Source organism: Equus caballus, chromosome 12, assembly GCF_041296265.1.
Source record: "Equus caballus isolate H_3958 breed thoroughbred chromosome 12, TB-T2T, whole genome shotgun sequence".
Taxonomy (NCBI): Eukaryota; Metazoa; Chordata; class Mammalia; order Perissodactyla; family Equidae; genus Equus; species Equus caballus.
Window position 1 is genome coordinate 13,160,490 of NC_091695.1, and position 6,830 is coordinate 13,167,319.

The 6,830-nt window shown below is 33.4% G+C and overlaps 1 pseudogene; it reads left to right on the forward strand.

Moving 5' to 3' along the window:
* Positions 1-349: 349 nt before the first annotated feature.
* On the forward strand, positions 350-1,081 carry LOC138916930 (olfactory receptor 8K1-like; annotated as a pseudogene).
* Positions 1,082-6,830: the final 5,749 nt, after the last annotated feature.

The following is a 6,830-nucleotide window of genomic DNA, read 5'->3' on the forward strand; positions in this document are numbered from 1 at the left end:
CACTGTAAAGATTTTTAATTTATCTTTCTGTGGTTATAATGTTGTCAGTCATTTCTATTGTGATTGTTTCCTTTGTCATCCTTGCTCTGCTCAAATACACAGGAAATTGAATTGATTATTCTGATTTTGGCCAGTGGTGATTTGATTTCATCCCTTCTGATGTTTCTTGTGTGTTACCTGTTCATCCACATACCCATTCTCAGGATGAACTCTGCTGAGTGTAGGTACAAGGCTTTTTCTACCTGTGCATCCCACTTGACTGTGGTCATAGTATTTTATGGGACTTTGATATTTATGTATGTGCAGCCCAAATACAGTCATTCCTTTGCCACTGATTTGTTTGCAACAAATGCCTTTGCATTTGTTGATTATTAATCTTGGTTACTACACTGTCATTGACTCAAAAATGATAGTAAATTTTGTAGTGCACAAAAATGCAATTTCCTACACCCAGCTAGTATGCCTTGAGATCTTCATTATCACTGAACTGATTATTCTATCATCAATGGCCTATGATCACTATAAACCCATCTGCAAACCTCTTCTCTACTTGGTCATCGTGACAGAGAAAGTGCTTTGGGGGCTGGAACTTACTCCTTATCTATACAGCCTATTTGTGTCACTATGCCCACAATTAAGTTATTTAACTTGTTCTTCTGTGGCTCTAGCATCATCAGTTATTTTTAATGTGACTGCTTCCCTCTGGTATCGTTGTCTGTTCCAACACACATGAACTGGAATTGAGCATTTTGATCTTTTTCAGCTGTAATTTGCTCTTTTCCCTCTTGATTGTTCTAGAATCTTGTATGTTTATCCTTGTGGCCATTCTCAGAATGAACTTAACCGAGAATAGCTACAAAGACTTCTCCACCTGCAGCTTCCATCTGACAGTGGTGATTTTGTTCTATGGAACCTTATTGTTAATTTACCTGCAACCCAAACCCAGCGGTACTTTGATATTGATAAAATGGCCTCTGGGTTTTACACCTTGGTGATCCCTATGCTGAATCCATTAATTTACAGCCTAAGGAACAAAGTAGAAGATACTCTGAAGAAAACTGTAAATTCCTGTTTAATTTAATCTAAATGTTCAGTTGCCAAGGTGAGTTTAAAAATTTTTGTTTGATCCTTGTCAGAAGAATAATAGCATCAAAAAGTAGAAATATTTTACCAGATTAAATTTTCATCGCTTTCTGGACAAAACACTTCTTTCTATATCTCCCTGTACTCTTCTCCACTTCAACGGAATAAATAAGTATTGTAGCCAGATAATGTGAGTCTCAATGATTTTCAAGTTCGTATTGGAACCTATTTTATTTAGAAATAAGGCAAATCATACTACACTTTTGGTGGGACTTAGAATTGCTAGGATAAAAAAGTCTTAAATACTCAAAATAGAGCAAAAGTAACCAGAAAATTTGAAATATATATTTTATAGCAGTCTCTGTGTATTAAAGATAAGTAAGACTGAACCATGAAGACTATGTAGGCTAGATAGGAGACAAAATAAGTAAATGTGAGATTATAACACAATATGAAAAAACTGACTCAATAATCTAGGCTAATTATAAAATAAACCAAACCACCTCAAAATGAGATTTTCAATCAAATTGAGTTAATATTTTATATTTAAAAGATAGAGGGGAAATTTGGGAAAATTTTTGATTAAGAGCCATGACAAAAATATTGGCTAATTGTGGGTCCCCCTTGACAGATGCTCACACTACACCTAATTTCGGTTTATTATAGCCTCTTGATAAACAAGCTGACTTTGAATTGGCAAAGTCAAAATAAATGAGTATCTGGTCATCTACTGGAATGACAATAATGTTTTGCAAAATCTATAGCAATGACAAATGTTAAAGATAAATGATACACTCAATAGTTAATTGCATTTTTTTCATGCCTATTTTACTCCTTCACAAGCTTTTATACACAGTGACAATATGTTGCATGGATTCTGTGCTAGGACAATGCTTCATGCACATTGTGTACTCTTTCAGCAAATGAACAGATGCCTTAGATCTTAGTATTCTCCTTATTCGAATAGACATTTTTTAGATTTCTTAAAGTATATACACTACCCCAGTCATGCTTGTTTCAATCTATCCTAGCATTCAAAGTGAAATTTGTGAGGAATAAGTTAGAATATGTACCAAAGTCTCTCCATCCCAGACCTAAGAATTTTGTTTATTTTCCCTTTTTTAATCTACTGAAGTTTACTTTATTCAAGAGAGTTGACCTTAAGTGTTGTCATTATGAAAAGAAAAAAAAAATTCTCTATGATCTGATAGATATGTTAATTAGCTTGATTTTGGTAGCCATTTCACAATATGTATATATATATATCAAAGCATGATGTTGTACACCTTAAATATATACAACTGTTATTTATCACTTGTAACCTCAACAAAGCTGGAAAAAATTTAAATCAAAAAGTATAGCATAAATTGAGCACAATAAAAGAAATCCAAAATTACTTTCTCTAATCATATCAATTTGTTTACCACATTAATATATTTTTCCCAGATTCCATCATTTCTATTACTATTCACAAACCGAAAGCAAAGTTAAGTAATACTAACAGCACTTTCAGGCATGTTCCATATAGAAAGGGCTTTTAAAAAATCATAGTGCATCATCTTCCTAGCAGCTTTCTTTTCTTATGTAAGAATTCACCATCTTTCTTAGCCAATAAACATTAAATATTACTCTTAATATCATAGTAAATTTCATTTTAATATACAGTTGAGTATAGTTCAATCACTTTATTTGGCCATTCTTTGGTTGATGAATATTTGACTGTTTGCAGCTTTTTAATTCTTTTGCCAAGATACTAAATGTTGTAATAAATAGCCTTGTGCTTGTAACAGATATACTATTGCTTTTTATTTCTAAAATAAATGTATAAGATTTCTTCCACATGCTAATGAGTGCTATTGGATCAATGTTTTACAAATATCCATAATAATTTGACATAAGAAAGAAAACATTGAGAAAAAGTTCTATGCAATGTGATTTTTTGCCAAGTAGTATTTTCCTCTTTTTTTATTTTCAGAGAAAGGATACTAACATTTGCTGACATACTATTTTTATACTGTGATGATAAAATTGCAAAATGGTGATAATAGGTGGGTAGCATCACCTATTTCATATCATAGATACAACAGGAAGGATTCTAAAACATTATCTTCTTTTCTATAGAAAGCTTATAGTATTTCTGACTTCACTGGATGGGGGCATTGTCCCTTATTGCTACAAAGTACATTTTCTCATTATCGTTATATTGACCAATAGTTTAGAAATAATGCTGCCAACCTATGTAAAAATCTTTTAGTACTTGTAAACTCTCAAATTCTTCCCAGAGTTAGAAATTTAGTTTTCTTTTGATTGCTTATTTTCATTCCATATTTAATTAATGACTTGATATAACACAATAATTTAGCTAGGAAATTGGAATATATTTGTATTAATTATTAAATAGCAATACTTGCAAAGCCCTAATGACTCAACTGCAAAAATTCAACATCTGATTTGATTTTTGTAAATAACAAAAATCCTCAATGTGGATTTTCTGCATTGACTCCATAATGATTTCTTCAATTCCCTTCTCATGACTTATTTATGAAGGTAGCAAGATATACTCTTTCTTGAAGGGATTTTCTCAAAGACTTCAAATTTTCCACATGGAACAGGAAGCCTTCAGGCTTTAAAATAATGGAGAGAGATGGCTCAAAAAGTAATTATCTCTTTATTTATTTATTTTATTTTATTTATTTTTTTAATTTTTATTTTTTTCGGATGTACATCATATTTCCAATTCTGTATACATTACATCATGTTCACTACCGGAACACTAATTACAATGCATCCCCTCACATGTGACCCTAACCACCCCTTTTGCCCTCCCCCTCCCCCCTTCCCCAATGGTAACCACCAGTCCAATCTCCAATGTTATGTGTTTTTCTTTTTTTTTTTTTTTGTCGTTTTAATCTTCTACTTATGAGTGAGATCATATGGTATTTGACTTTCTCCCTCTGACTTATTTCACTCAGCATAATACCCTCAAGGTCCATCCATGTTGTCACCAATGGCTGGATTTTGTCATTTCTTATGGCTGAGTAGTAGTCCATCGTGTATAAATACCACATCTTCTTTATCCGTTCGTCCCTTAATGGGCACCTAGGTTGCTTCCAAGTCTTGGCTATTGTGTATAATGCCGCAATGAATATAGGGGTGCAAGTATCTTTATGCCTTTGTATTTTCAAGTTCTTTGGGTAAATATCCAGCATGAAAGCAGTGAATGAACAAAAAAAAATAAGCATTTGGATGCTCTTCTCTCTTTTTCTCCTGAAAGCAGGAAATAAATCCCTCATGTGAAAGGTGCTTTCTCTACATTTTTTTATTAATCACCAAAGTGGAAAAATCAGGGCTGAGAAGCCTATATTAACAAACATTGTTACTTCTTTACTAATTTACTACCCCAAATATAATCGCTGCTTAAGTTCCTTTCTAATTAAGCACTCAAATCTAAGTTTCTTTGTTGGGTCAAATCCTCACAAATTTATAGTTACTTTGTACAAAAAAATATATAAGCTGCCTGCTTTGCTCACTCTCCAAGCATCATTTTTTAGGCTCTCCTGAGCACACATATTAATTTTTTTCCGTTAATCTTGTCTTGTGTCAATTTTATTATTAGTCCAGCCATAAGAACACATGAGATATAGAGGGAGAAATTTCCCCTTCCTAACATAAACAAGGTCCCCCATGTCTGGCTTTACATCTGCTTCTATACAGTAAAGAAAAGATCCAGGATAGCTAAACCATCTTGAAAAAGAACAAAATTAGAGAATTTATAACGCTGATTTCAAAACTAACTATAAATCTATAGTAATCAACATAGAGCAATATTCTATAAAGATAGTAAATACATCAATGGAAAAGAATGAGTCCAAAACGTGTGCACATATGTATGTTCAACTGATTATCAGCTAAGAAGCCAAAGTAATTCAATAGGATCCAGGATATGCATAAATATTCTCTACAAATCAATAATGAAAAGACAAACAACTTAATAAAAATGGGGAGAAAGATCTGAGCAGACAATTCACAGAAGAAAATATGAGTGGTTGATAAACACATACAAAAAAGCCCAACATGCTTAGTCACCAGGAAAATGAAATTACAATAACCATGAGATATTAATTCCCACCCACTAGTCTGGGTAAAATAAAAAATACTAGATTACCAAATGCAAAGTATCATATCAGCTACTATGTTCAGCTCCCGAAATTACCATACGTTGCTGATTGAAGTGCACAATAGTACTTCACTTCAGACAACAGTTTGGCAGGGGCCGGCGGATGGCACAGCGGTTAAGTTCAGGTGCTCCACTTTGGTGGCTGGGGCTTGCTGGTTTGGATCCCAGGCATGGACCTAGGCATTGCTTATCAAGCCATGCTGTGGCTGGCATCCCGCATATAAAGTAGAGGAAGATAGGCATGGATGTTAGCTCAGTGCTAATCTTCCTCAAAAAAAAAAAAAAAAAGAAAGAAAGAAAGAAAGAAAGAAAACAGTTTGGCAGTTTTAAGTAATGTTAAACACATTGCTACCATACTTCCCAGGAATTCCCCTCATGGATGCTAATTCAAGATGAATGAAAACATGTCCAGAAAAATATGTGTATATTACTGTTACCAATGGCTTTATTTATAATAGTACAAAATGGAAATATTTCAACTATCCATCAACAGATAAAAAGATGAATTGTGATATATAAATAAAATACTGCCAGCAATAAAATGGAATCAACCTCCCATACGTGCAATAGCATGGGTGAATTTCAATAATATTCAGTTGAGCAAAAGAAACCAGACAGAAACATACTATGTTATTTCATTTATATGAAATTCTAAAACAAGGAAAATAAATCTACGGTGATGGAAATCATAGTAATTGTAGTCTAGGGATATAGTGTGGGGCCATTTACAACAAAAAGACATTGAATAACATTTTGAGGTCTTGCAAATGATGTCTTATTGTAAGCAGTAGTAACAAAGGTGACATCATTTTTCAAATACCATCCATGCACACTTGGCATTTTATTTCACCCAGAATATAACAATAATTTGTTCTTTTAAAAGAAACCAATGCAATATGATCTTTTTAGTACTATTTTTAATTTTTTTCTCAGAAGCTTTTGAATTTCTATATAATCCATATGGACAAATTTTTATAAGATCTATAAAATTACACTAAAATATGTCTATATTTTACTTGATAAATTTCCAAACCATATATTTAGTTTCTAGTATTTCAACATAGTAATACTCTTATGAAGACTTTTGTATATGTTTATAATTCGTATTACTTCTGCAGAACAGATTTCCAGGAGCAAGTTTTCCATACAATGAAGATATGCATGTTTTGAACTGTTTTTGGACCTAGGAAAAGAAGTTTAGAATAATCATGTTCCTCAGTTCATGATACTTTATTATTATTGGGCCAGGCCAAGCCCATCTCTTTCCTTAAGTTATTTTTTACTCCAATTTGTTGTGGGCTGAATTGTGTCCCACCAAAATTCATGTGTTGAAGGTCTAATCAATAGTATTTCAGGGACTGGCCTGGTGGTGAAGTGGTCAAGTTCATGTGTTCTGCTTTTTGGCGGCCCAGGGTTCGCCGGTTCGGATCCCGGGTGTGGACATGGCACTGCTTGGCACATCATGCTGTGGTAGGCGTCCCACATACAAAGTAGAGGAAGATGGGCATGGATGTTAGCTCAGGGCCAGTCTTCCTCATCAAAAAGAGGAGGACTGGCAGTAGTTAGCTCA